Below are 13,082 nucleotides of genomic sequence, written 5' to 3' on the forward strand. Positions count from 1 at the left end.
GTTTTTCTTGTGATTATGACCCCTCATATAATACTCTAGCCACTTGTCCACAAGTAGCAGAAATTTTTTATTAGAAAAATAGAAAATTATAATTTTCTGAAAATTAACACAATTTACAAAGGATTTAGCTACAATTTAAGGGACACAATTTGCGAAAGCATAGAATTTGGGCTGAAAAAGGGATTCAATATGAATTTTCTTTATTGCATAAATTTACTTACTACAATTTTGTTCTATTAAGTCACAATAACCCAAGTAAAACGTACTAAATTTTTATGTCAGTGTTACCTCCAAAGTGGTGGCAGCTTCTGTTATTGGAAATAATGTTCAAGGAACGGTGAGTACGATAAAAGAATTATCATCACCTGACGGATTTTTAGACTTTTAGAAGATTTTCTTGGATGGTTGACTTCATCGAACACCTTGTCGGGAGTGGAGGGGGGTGGTGGAGATGATACTCCATTATGTTCTACGCTAGATAAAGATAATTGACTTTATTGACTGGCTAATATAGCTTTTCAGTACTCTGTATTTTACGCCTACTTTATCTTCCCCTGGGACCTGTAATATTATTTTTTCTTACGTGACGGGGGTGGGAGAGAAGAGAGAGTGGGGAGGGGGGCGTGCTTTAGGAGAGGCGAGGGACCTGACAGTGTCATGGCATTTCCCCGGCCCCCACATGTAGGCATGCGAAAGGTCAAAAGTCAGTTTCCATCAAAAGTCAATTTCTGTCCAAACTCACTATTGTGTTCGTACTGAAAACAAAGAACAGCGTTCCAACATAAAATAAGATTTAATAACAATAATATACCCAGCCTACAGTGGTAATCTCAGGGTAACTTTCCTGGGTGTTGTTATTAACAACTTTGTGGAGAACTGCAGCATCTTTCGCTGATTTGGGTTGCCTGCGTAAAGCCTACCCCGCACACAGTAATCTTCGCTGTTAAGTTTGCTAGGCAACGCACTTGGCTGGCTTGCAGGGAGCGCAGACACTTAGGCACGCATGCCCAACCTCTCATTCTGTCTAGAAGATACTACGTGTAAGGTAAAAGCAGACTCGTTTCGCTGCGTGAACGGCGAAACTCATCGAAATGGTCCAAACGCTTTTTCTGTTAACGTAGAATGTGCAACTGTTCACTGGCGTCCAATCTGGAGATAAGGCACTAACTGTGTTCTATCGCTAATGATGATACCATGAATACGATATTTCCTTGAAGGAATACTCTCATTCGCGAATGAATTTCCACCCTCCAGGGGAGTTTGCGCTGGCATAGGACTCAAGGCTACAGATCCCGTGATCTAGGGGTAGCGTCTTTGATTCATAATCAAAACGTCTTCTGTCCCGAGTTCGCCACAGCCTAAATTTTGATAAATAATCAGCATTGGCGGCCGAAGACTTCCGGCATAAGAAGTCAGCCTCATTCTGCCAACGGCCTTGTCAAAGAGGGCGGAGGAGCGGATAGAGGTTCAGGGCATTCTCTTGTCCTAGGGGTGGGAAATTGCCCCTAAAGGCGGAAGATCCAAGCAATGATAAAGGCCATGAGGATGCAGAAGGCAATGGAAACCACTGCATTAGAGACACGTAACGTGTATCCACAGGACATGTGGCCTGTAGTTGAAGAAGTGTCATGATGATCTCTCCATTGGCAAAAGTTTCCGGAATAGTCCCCCATTCGGATCTGCGGGAGGGGACTGCAAAGGGGGAGGTTACCATGAGAAAAAGATTGAATAATCAACGAAAGGATAATGCTCTATGAGTCGGGGCGTGGAATGTCAGAAGCTTGAACGTGGTAGGGAAATTAGAAAATCTTAAAAGGGAAATGCAAAGCCTCAATCTAGATATAGTAGGGGTCAGTGAAGTGAAGTGAAGTGGAAGGAAGACAAGGATTTCTGGTCAGATGAGTATCTGGTAATATCAACAGCAGCAGAAAATGGTATAACAGTTGTAGGATTCGTTATGAATAGGAAGGTAGGGCAGAGGGTGTGCTACTGTGAACAGTTCAGTGACAGGCGTGTTCGAATCAGAATCGACAGCAGACCAACACCGACAACGATAGTTCAGGTATACATGCTGACGTCGCAAGCTGAAGGTGAACAGACAGAGAAAGTGTATGCGGATATTGAAAGGGTAATGCAGTATGTAAAGGGGGACGAAAATCTAATAGTCATGGGCGACTGGAATGCAGTTGTAGGGGAAGGAGTAGAAGAAAAGGTTACAGGAGAATATGGGCTTGGGACAAGGAATGAAAGAGGAGAAAGACTAATTGAGTTCTGTAACAAGTTTAAGCTAGTAATAGCGAATACCCTGTTCAATAATCACAAGAGGAGGAGGCATACTTGGAAAAGGCCGGGAGATACGGGAAGATTTCAATTAGATTACATCATGGTCAGACAGAGGTTCCGAAATCAGATACTGGATTGTAAGGCGTACCCAGGAGCAGATATAGACTCAGATCACAATATAGTAGTGATGAAGAGTAGGCTGAAGTTCAAGACATTAGTCAGGAAGAATCAGTACGCAAAGAAGTGGGATACGGAAGTTCTAAGGAATTACGAGATACGTTTGAAGTTCTCTAACTCTATTGATACAGCAATAAGGAATAGCGCAGTAGGCAGTACAGTTGAAGAGGAATGGACGTATCTAAAAAGGGCCATCACAGAAGTTGGGAAGGAAAACATAGGTAGAAAGAAGGTAGCTGCGAAGAAACCATGAGTAACAGAAGAAATACTTCAGTTGATTGATGAAAGGAGGGAGTACAAACATGTTCCGGGAAAATCAGGACTACAGAAATACAAGTCGCTGAGGAATGAAATAAATAGGAAGTGCAGGGAAGCTAAGACGAAATGGCTGCAGGAAAAATGTGAAGACATCGAAAAAGATATGATTGTCGGAAGGACAGACTCAGCATACAAGAAAGTCAAAACAACCTTTGGTGACATTAAAAGCAAAGGTGGTAACATTAAGAGTGCAACGGTAATTCCACTGGTAAATGCAGAGGAGAGAGCAGATAGGTGGAAAGAATACATTGAAAGCCTTTATGAGGGTGAAGATTTGTCTGATGTGATAGAAGAAGAAACAGGAGTGGATTTAGAAGAGATAGGGGATCCAGTATTAGAATCGGAATTTAAAAGAGCTTTGGAGGACTTGCGGTCAAATAAGGCAGGAGGGATAGATAACATTCCATCAGAATTTCTAATATCATTAGGGGAAGTGGCAACAAAACGACTATTCACGTTGGTGTGTAGAATATATGAGTCTGGTGACATACCATCTGAGTTTCGGAAAAGCATCATCCAAACAATTCCGAAGACGGCAAGAGCTGACAAGTGCGTGAATTGTCGCACGATCAGCTTAACAGCTCATGCATCGAAGCTGCTTACAGGAATAATATACAGAAGAATTGAAAAGAAAATTGAGAATGCGCTAGGTGACGATCAGTTTGGCTTTAGGAAAAGTAAAGGCACGAGAGAGGCAATTCTGACGTTACGGCTAATAATGGAAGCAAGGCTAAAGAAAAATCAAGACACGTTCATAGGATTTGTCGACCTGGAAAAAGCGTTCGACAATATAAAATGGTGCAAGCTGTTCGGGATTCTGAAAAAAAAGTAGGCGTAAGCTATAGGGAGAGACGGGTAATATACAATACGTACAACAACCAAGAGGGAACAATAAGAGTGGACGATCGAGAACGAAGTGTTCATATTAAGAAGGGTGTAAGACAAGGCTGTAGCCTTTCGCCCCTACTCTTCAATCTGTACATCGAGGAAGCAATGATGGAAATAAAAGAAAGGTTCAGGAGTGGAATTAAAATACAAGGTGAAAGGATATCAATGATACGATTCGCTGATGACATTGCTATCCTGAGTGAAAGTGAAAAAGAATTAAATGATCTGCTGAACAGAATGAACAGTCTAATGAGTACACAGTATGGTTTGAGAGTAAATCGGAAAAGGACGAAGGTAATGAGAAGTAGTAGAAATGAGAACAGCGAGAAACTTAACATCAGGATTGATGGTCACGAAGTCAGTGAAGTTAAGGAATTCTGCTACCTAGGCAGTAAAATAACCAATGACGGACGGAGCAAGGAGGACATCAAAAGCAGACTCGCTACTGCAAAAAAGCCATTTCTGTCCAAGAGAAGTCTACTAATATCAAAAACCGGAGAGGCAAGTAATTTTGGATAACTGAGGAAAACGTAAATCTGACTTGGTGGTGAATTTTTCTATAGCATTAGGTCGTTCGTCATCTAAGGCATATTTCTGTCCGCAACGATTCGTTTCGTAATGATGGAGACACCATCATGGCCATAAAGACCGAGACAGTGGTTTGATACTTAAAGAAGCTGAACCAGCCGAACTGATTAAGTGCACCCAGTCAACGGTCAGGTGGTACATTATCAGACTGCAGCCTGATCGGAATGTCTGAACGGTGTCTGCATCCCGTTCCTTGCAAACACTGCTGCAGTACCTTAACGCACTCCGCCACGTCCCTCGGCGTCGTTAGCACAACGAAGAATTGAATGTATAATAGTTTTGTTCTGATACTAGCACCCTGGAGGTATTGGAATACAGAAAAGTGGTCGTAAATTCCATGCGGCTACATTCAGGTCATCACTTTCTCATTACCATATTATTTCTGTCTTGAATCATTTGGGCGATAAATTTGGCATGAAGCCCATTGTGTCACGACAAATTTCAGTTACAGTACGAGGATATATTAGTAATAAAAGTTTTCCTCAAAACGAAGGTTTTTTCAGCAGCTCAGTGCTTTACTAGACCCGAGCCTATGTAGACCTCTGGCCTTTTATTATTTACTTCCTCATTTAGTCATAGGATGGCTACCGAATCAGAGGGTCCACTGGTAAAGCACTAGGTTTTTCGAAATTCCGGGATGGTTTCTTTGAGAAAGACATAATTTATTTCCTTTTCTGTCCTGCTCCAATCTCCGCTTATGCTCCTTCTCTAATGACTTCGTTGTCAATAGGACGTTAAACCCCGTTCTTCCTCACTTCCCGTCTACACTAGAATCTCCGAGCGATGCTCCATAAGCATCTCAACACATTTTTTTCTGGTTGGTTTTATGCAGGACTCCAATGCACCATATTATTCCTCACTCGTTTGGCTACAAAACCCTATTTTCCAACGTAATCTCCGTTCAACGCGACGGCCTTTCTGGGAGATCCTGTATGCCTGTATGGTACCATTCTACTGGACGGCGTCGGAGTCAACGTACACTACTGGCCATTAAAATTGCTACACCACGAAGATGACGTGCTACAGACTCGAAATTTCACCGACAGGAAAAAGATGCTGTGATATACAAATGATTAGCTTCTCAGAGCATTCACACAAGGTTGCCGCCGGTGGCGACACCTACAACGTGCAGACACGAGGAAAGTTTCCAACCGATTTCTCATACACAAACACCAGTTGACAGGCATTGCCTGGTGAAACGTTGTTGTGATGCCTCATGTAAGGAGGATAAATGCATACCATCACGTTTCCGACTTTGATAAAGGTCGGATTGTAGCCTAACGCGATTGCGGTTTATCGTATTGCGACATTGCTGCTCGCGTTGGTCGAGATCCAATGACTGTTAACAGAATATGGAATCGGTGGGTTCAGGAGGGTAATAAGCCGTGCCGGATCCCAGCGGCCTCGTATCACTTGCAGTCGAGATGACAGGCATCTTATCCGCATGGCTGTCACGGATCGTGCAGCCACGTCTCGATCCCTGAGTCAACAGATGGGGACGTTTGCAAGGCAACAACCATCTGCAAGAACAGTTCGACGACGTTTGTAGCAGCATGGACTATCAGCTCGGAGACCATGGCTGCAGTTTCCCTTGACGCTGCATCACAGACAGGTGCGCCTGCGTTGGTGTACTCAACGACGAACCAGGGTGTACGAATGGCAAAACGTCATTTTTTCGGATGAATCCAGGTTCTGTTTACAGCATCATGATGGTCGAATCCGTGTTTGGCGACATCTCGGTGAACGCACATTGGAAACGTGTATTTGTCATCGTCATACTAGCGTATCAGCCGGCCTGATGGTATACGTTGCCATTGGTTACACGTCTCGGTCACCTGTTGTTCTTGTTGAACATTGGACGTTACATTTCAGATGTGTTACGACCCGTGGCTCTAACCTTCATTCGATGCCTGTGAATCCTTACATTTTAGCAGGATAATGCATGTTACAGGTCCTGTACGGGCTTTTCTGGACACGGAAAATGTTCGACTGCTGTCCTGGCCAGCACATTCTCTGACCAATTGAAAACGTCTGGTCAATGGTGGTCGAGCAACTGGCTCTTCACAATACGCCAGTCACTACTCTTGATGAACTGTGGTACCGTGTTGAAGCTGCATGGGCAGCTGTACCTGTACATGCCATCCAAGTTCTGTTTGACTCAATGCCCAGGCGTATCAAGGCCATTTTTACGGCCGGAGGTGGTTGTTCTGGGTACTGATTTCTCCATACCAATGCAACCAAATTCCATGAAAATGTAATCACATTTCAGTTCTAGTATAATACATTTGTCCAATGAATACCCGTTTATCATCTGCATTTCTTCTTGATGTAGCAATTTTATTATCCAGTAGTGTATATCTGCATCAATACCTTCGCCATCACACACGTACTCCTTCCAGTGGCGTGTATCCCTCATTGGGCCAAACAGATGGAAGTCGGAACGTAGTTTGCTGGATGAGGAAGAACAAGCCAGTAAAGTTAAGTGAGTTCCTCTCGTGTGCACAGATTTGAGTGAGGTCTCGCGCTGTCATGGAGAAGGAGGAGTTCGTTTGCATTTTTGTAGCGACAAACACGCTGAAGTCGTTTCTTTAATTCCCTGAGAAAAAAACAGCGCAAGGCACTTCAGAGCTGATCGTTGCACCATGAGGGAGGACATAAAACAGAATAGCCCCTTCAGAGTCACAGAAGACGATACAATGTAGGCTTTCACGACCGGATGTTTCAGCTTTGGACGAAACGTCAGGGACTGAAGAGTTCCATGGACCACGGCCATACAACCCGGAAGAACTATCCCAGAAGGCCGTCGTCTTGACTTTACCTGCTGAGGATGCGACTTTGAATTTTTCTTTCGGAGGAGAGGTGGTGTGGCGCGACTCCATGAATTGCCGTTTTGTTTCCGGTTCCAAGTGATGAACCCATATTTCATTGCATGTGACGATATTCGGCAAAAATTGTCACGAACAGCCACGTAACGTGCATGCAACTCGGAAACAATGGTGGTTGGTTTCTCTTTATCGTCTTCTGGTCTGACTCCAAGGGAACCACCTTTGAGTGCTCCAAATCGACGAGTGTGTCAGCACTACCACCAGAGACGTCCAGTTGTGCAGCGAGGTGTCTGATTGTGATCCGTCCATCACCTGGAATGAGAGTGTCCACACCTTCCGACGTGTCACAGCTGTGGGTGGACGGCCGGCGCGCGGGAGATCAGACGTGTTTGCGCGACCTTGTTCCGATGACGACAATCGCCTCACTCAACGACTCACCGTGCTTTCGTACATTGCGAGATCTCTGTAGACATTCTGCAAGCATTGTATTAGGGTTCCTTAGTTTCCAAATTTCCTTCATCCTTTTAGAGTGTTGTTCCCTTTCTACTTGAGTCCACTTTCGTCTAGTCGATTTCTTTCTCTCCTGAAATTCTGCCTTTTGAACTCCCTTTCTGAAATGCGTTCTGTTTTTTATTGTGTCTATTGTAAATCGAGCGTTTTGCATGTTATTTTCAGTCTCTATGAACCATGGAGGCTTGGATTTGTAGCTATTGAGCAATGTGAATATCTGTTTGGTTAGTTCAAAATGGCTCTGAGCACTATGGAGCTTAACTTCTGAGGTCATCAGTCCCCTAGAACGTAGAACTACTTAAACCTAACTGACCTAAGGACATCACACACATCTATACCCGAGGCAGGATTCGAACATGCGACCGTAGCGGTCGCTCGGTTCCAGACTGTAGCACCTAGAATAGCTCGGCCACCCTAGCCGGCGTTTGGTTAGTCTATTGTTATCCATTCTTAACATATGCTCAAAAACTGTAGTCTTCTCTTCCTCATTACATCAGTTACTTTTTCAGTTGTCAAGTATAGCTCTCTGTTTGGTCTTAACCTGTATTCAGCATTATCGTTTCTTTTAGCTTCCAGTATTTTCCTTATAATTCTTCTTTCGACCTACTCTAGTTTTTCAAGATCTCCATTTCTCGTTTTCTGCCGTATACAGAGCTTCAGGTCTGGCCACTGTTTAGTAGTGTTTTAATTTCCTGTTCCACGACAAGGATTTTTGTTATAAACGTTTTTGGTCATATGAAACACTCTTTTCATTTTGTGCACTCTAGTTTCTGTAGCTGTCTTTTCTTTTACAATGTATGAAATCTGCAAGCATCTATGAATATTTGCGGTGCTAAGGTTTTCCGTCAAAGCAAACTCAATGACAGCACTCTGATTGGATACAAACAGAGCCGCCCCTATCGGAACTTCATTAAACTACGGGGGTGGAGCGGGAATACTCCACGATGTTCCGTAACAAATTCTGCGTTTTTTTTCAACCAAAACTGGCCGAGAAAAAAAGTGTGAGCATTACTTATTTATCGCCGCTCGCACTAATTCACGTTCATACTGCACCACGGTGCCGCATGGAATTTTTCCCAAATACGAGTCATTGCCAGATATGAGAGGAGTTACGAGAGAGGACTGACTCAATAGCAAACTCGTGACCTTCGATTCACCGATGTGAGTGAAATACAAATCTGCTGTCGAAGTGTAATCAACTTAGCATTTAAACACTCGGAAATTCTTTTTGCAGACAATGTATGCCAAATACAAATATATGTCTGCAATGTACTATAAGGCTTTGACGAGACACTGGGCAGATGCTGTAAACTGCCTGCACGGCAAAAGAACGACGGTTTTGAGGAAATGCCAAATGCGGAAACTTCTTTAGCATTTACGAGATGAGTAATGTGAAAGAGCTGTGAGTAAAGAGTTCACATTATTAAAGCACGTCACATTCTGTTGTCGGTACTTCTCAATGACGTTGATGGAGCTACGAGAAGAAAATTAGTCAGGAAAAGACATGACGTGTTGGAATAAGAGCTAAGTCGTAGACTGCGCTCTTACAAGATGAACCTCGAAACTGGCGCCCTGTTCTTGACAAGAAATAATGCAGAAAAGAACTTTCTACTTCAGATATGAGCCTTATTTAAACGAGGTGTCGGTGTTTCTAGATTAGAAATGTACATAATGCTATGTTCTGAGCGTCAAGCTTGGCAAGCAAAACAACGAAATTCCGAGCAGCGACTGGTTGACGAACATGATAATTGTCAGGGCCTTAAGTGCAGCATTATGTGTTCTGAGAAAGATCGTGGAGACAAATTTCGGGCAGAAGCGTAGCTATAGAACAAGTACTTCTTGGGATGTAAAACTATTGCAATTTACTATGACCAAATGTGCGATACCTTGTATGTGTGTGCTTGTTTGGTGGTCACATTAAGTTGCAGTTCACCCATAATTTCCTGAGTCGGTTTACAAGTCTTAGAAAGGTAAGGATATACAACCTTCAGGATGTATCTTCTTAAATACCTTATACAAACGCAACCCTGACAGAACGCAGCATCTGAAAGTATCATATATCCATAAATTATTCACAGCATTACAATTTCATAACGTTACATAAAATCAAATTACCTCAGAATGCCGTAAAGACTTTTCATTGGACGAAGAAAAAGAAGATAAAACGTACGCATACTGGTGGGCAGAGGTTTCAAATTCTTATCTCGCCATCCCCTCAAACTATCAGGGAAAGGCCTACATGGTTTATCTACATCTCTACATCTACATCCATACTCCGCAAGCCACCTGACGGTGTTTGGCGGAGGGTACCCTGAGTACCTCCATCGGTTCTCCCTTCTATTCCAGTCTCGTATTGTACGTGGAAAGAAGGATTGTCGGTATGCTTCAGTGTGGGCTCTAATCTCTCTGATTTTATCCTCATGGTCTCTTCGCGAGATATACGTAGGAGGGAGCAATATACTGTTTGACTCTTCGGTGGAGGTATGTTCTCGGAGCATTAACAACAGCCCGTACCGAGCTACTGAGCGTCTCTCCTGCAGAGTCTTCCACTGGAGTTTATCTATCATCTCCGTAACGCTTTCGCGATTACTAAATGATCCTGTAACGAAGCGCGCTGCTCTCCATTGGATCTTCTCTATCTCTTCTATCAACCCTATCTGGTGCGGATCCCACACTGCTGAGCAGTATTCAAGCAGTGGGCGAACAAGCGTACTGTAACCTACTTCCTTTGTTGTCGGATTGCATTTCCTTAGGATTCTTCCAATGAATCTCAGTCTGGCATCTGCTTTACCGACGAACAACTTTATATGATCATTCCATTTTAAATCACTCCTAATGCGTACTCCCAGATAATTTATGGAATTAACTGCTTCCAGTTGCTGACCCGCTATTTTGTAGCTAAATGATAAGGGACCTATCTTTCTATGTATTCGCATCACATTACACTTGTCTACATTGAGATTCAATTGCCATTCCGTGCACCATGCATCAATTCGCTGCAGATTCTCCTGCATTTCAGTACAATTTTCCATTGTTGTAACCTCTCGATACACCACAGTATCATCTGCAAAAAGCCTCAGTGAACTTCCGATGTCATCCACCATGTCATTTATGTATACTGTGAATTATGTTTATCTGAAAGGGTACGGCCGATTCCTTAATCAGTCAGAGCTTTTGCTCCTCTCTAATGACCTAATGACCTCGATGTCGGCCAGACGTTAAACTCTAATCTTCCTTCCTTTTTTTCAATTTGAATACAGTTCCGAAATGAACAGAAAAAAATTGTAGAATCATTGATTGATTCGCCATAAAGAAGTGGATGGGTATGGCGTTAAAAGAGAGCAGCTAAGTCATTCCTATCAGATATTTAGCTGTACTAGTAGAATTGACATAAGCTATGTTCCTAGCAAAGTAAAACTATTTGATCAATATGACCCTGAAGACCACACTATGCCAACCAATCGCCGCGTCATCCCCTGCTACACGAAGTCAAATGCTTCAAATGGCTCTAAGCACTATGGGACTTAACATCTGAGGTCATCAGCCCCCTAGAACTTAGAACTACTTAAACCTAACTAACCTGAGGACATCACACACATCCATGCCCGAGGCAGGATTCGAACCTGCGACCGTAGCGGTCGCGCGGTTCCAGACTGAAGCACCTAGAACCGCTCGGCTACACTAAATCACATTGATGAGTTGGGGAGGTGCACAGATTCAGCGCAGCTCTCTCCCGGCCCTTGTCTGCTTTCTGATCGTGAAACCGCTACTTTTCAGTCAAGTAGCTCCTCCGTTGGCACCACCTCGTCGTTCGTGCCCTCTCACCGAGGAAAAAACTTGGCAGTACCGCGACCCCGGGTCCTCCGCACGGCCGCCACACACGCCGGTATACCATGCGATGTGCTGGTCAGGCGCTGCCAATTCTCTACAAAGTAGAGCGTGGTTCTAAGAAAAAAAAGTTATAATTATATTCATAGACATCTCAAGTGTTATAGAAAATAAACACTATCATGTATTTTTAAGGTTCCTGCGTCAATCAGTAGAAACGGGACCCTTAAGGGGTCGCTTCATTGTCTGTGTCTGTGCAACTGTTAAAAACGATTTGTCTCAGGAATGGGTAGACGTACCACGCTGAACTTTGTGTCATCTACTAAGATATATGGTCTGTTGCCGGCGTAAAATATTGAAGCTTCCAAGTCAGTGCAATCAAAAGATACGGCCATTTGTATCACATACTTTCACACTCGGAAACTACAAAATTGTTAAGGTTTTTGTGGCCACTTGTTGACAAACTGCCCGTTGTCTTCTGTCCCAGGTTTTTCGACCAACGATTGGCAGGCATCGTCAAGGCTTCACCATTCATTGTTGGTGGTGGACTGGAGCGAACTAGTGGCTGCAGATTGTGTGACTGGCGCGCCAACGTCCGAGGGCTTCTCCGCGGTGATTTCCTGTGCGGTTCTCCTCTTGCTACCTGAAACGGTCGTTCGCTGCAGCACGGGAATCCAGGGTGCGTTAACCTTGAGACTTTCTTCTTTCTTGTTGAAGCTGTTCCCATGTTCGTATCTGTAGCTTCTCTGAACAAGCGGGCGTGACAGCTCTCCTCTACGGCCAGAACTTGGCGCGTCGGCGAATTTTACTACGTGGTCTGCCTCAACTAGCGTGCGCTCTGCCTCGTCCGACTTTTCCACCAGCCCCAACCTGCAATGTCGCTTATGTTCTGTACTCTTGGTGTTGATTTACCGTCCGGTCATTCCAACATAAACTTTTCCGCATCTGCATAGTATGCGATATATTCCGTACATTGCAGGCTGGTCCCTGTCTCCTGTGTCTATCTGAGATACTTTTACCCGACAAGGGGTGCTGGAAACCTGGGGCACAGCGTGTATCGAAAACCGACACACTCGGATCGATGCTTGCACAAATTGTCTAATCACCAATCGAGCCAGGAAAGAAGCATGATTAATAGGCTCAAAACGCAAACAAGTCGAAAATGTGAGCAGCACCTTAGACGCGAAATGCAACACCTGGAAAGCGTGCTGAGGAGCAATGGGTACTCCATAAGTTATATTAGAAGTGTGACAGAGTCAAACACTCGGTGAAGTGACACATCGTAAAAAGAAATGTCGTATGTGGTCTTTCTGCCGCACATCTACCGGCCGGGGTGGCCGAGCGGTTCTAGGCGCTACTGTATGGAACCGCGCGACCGCTACGGTCGCAGGTTCGAATCCTGCCTCGGGCATTGATGCGTGTGATGTCCTTAGGTTAGTTAGGTTTAAGTAGTTCTAAGTTCTAGGGGACTGATGACCTCAGTAGTTAAATCCCACAGCGCTCAGAGCCATTTGAACCATTTTTTCCCATAGTTCTTAGAGCCATTTGAACCATTTTGCAATACACTCCCAGTGACGGGTAGAATCGGCCTTATATTGTAGAAACACTTAAAGACTGTTTACAAACCGACAAAGAAGATCAAAGAGTGTCTCAGATCGACAAAGG

The sequence above is a fragment of the Schistocerca gregaria genome, chromosome 1, assembly GCF_023897955.1.
Source record: "Schistocerca gregaria isolate iqSchGreg1 chromosome 1, iqSchGreg1.2, whole genome shotgun sequence".
Lineage (NCBI taxonomy): Eukaryota > Metazoa > Arthropoda > Insecta > Orthoptera > Acrididae > Schistocerca > Schistocerca gregaria.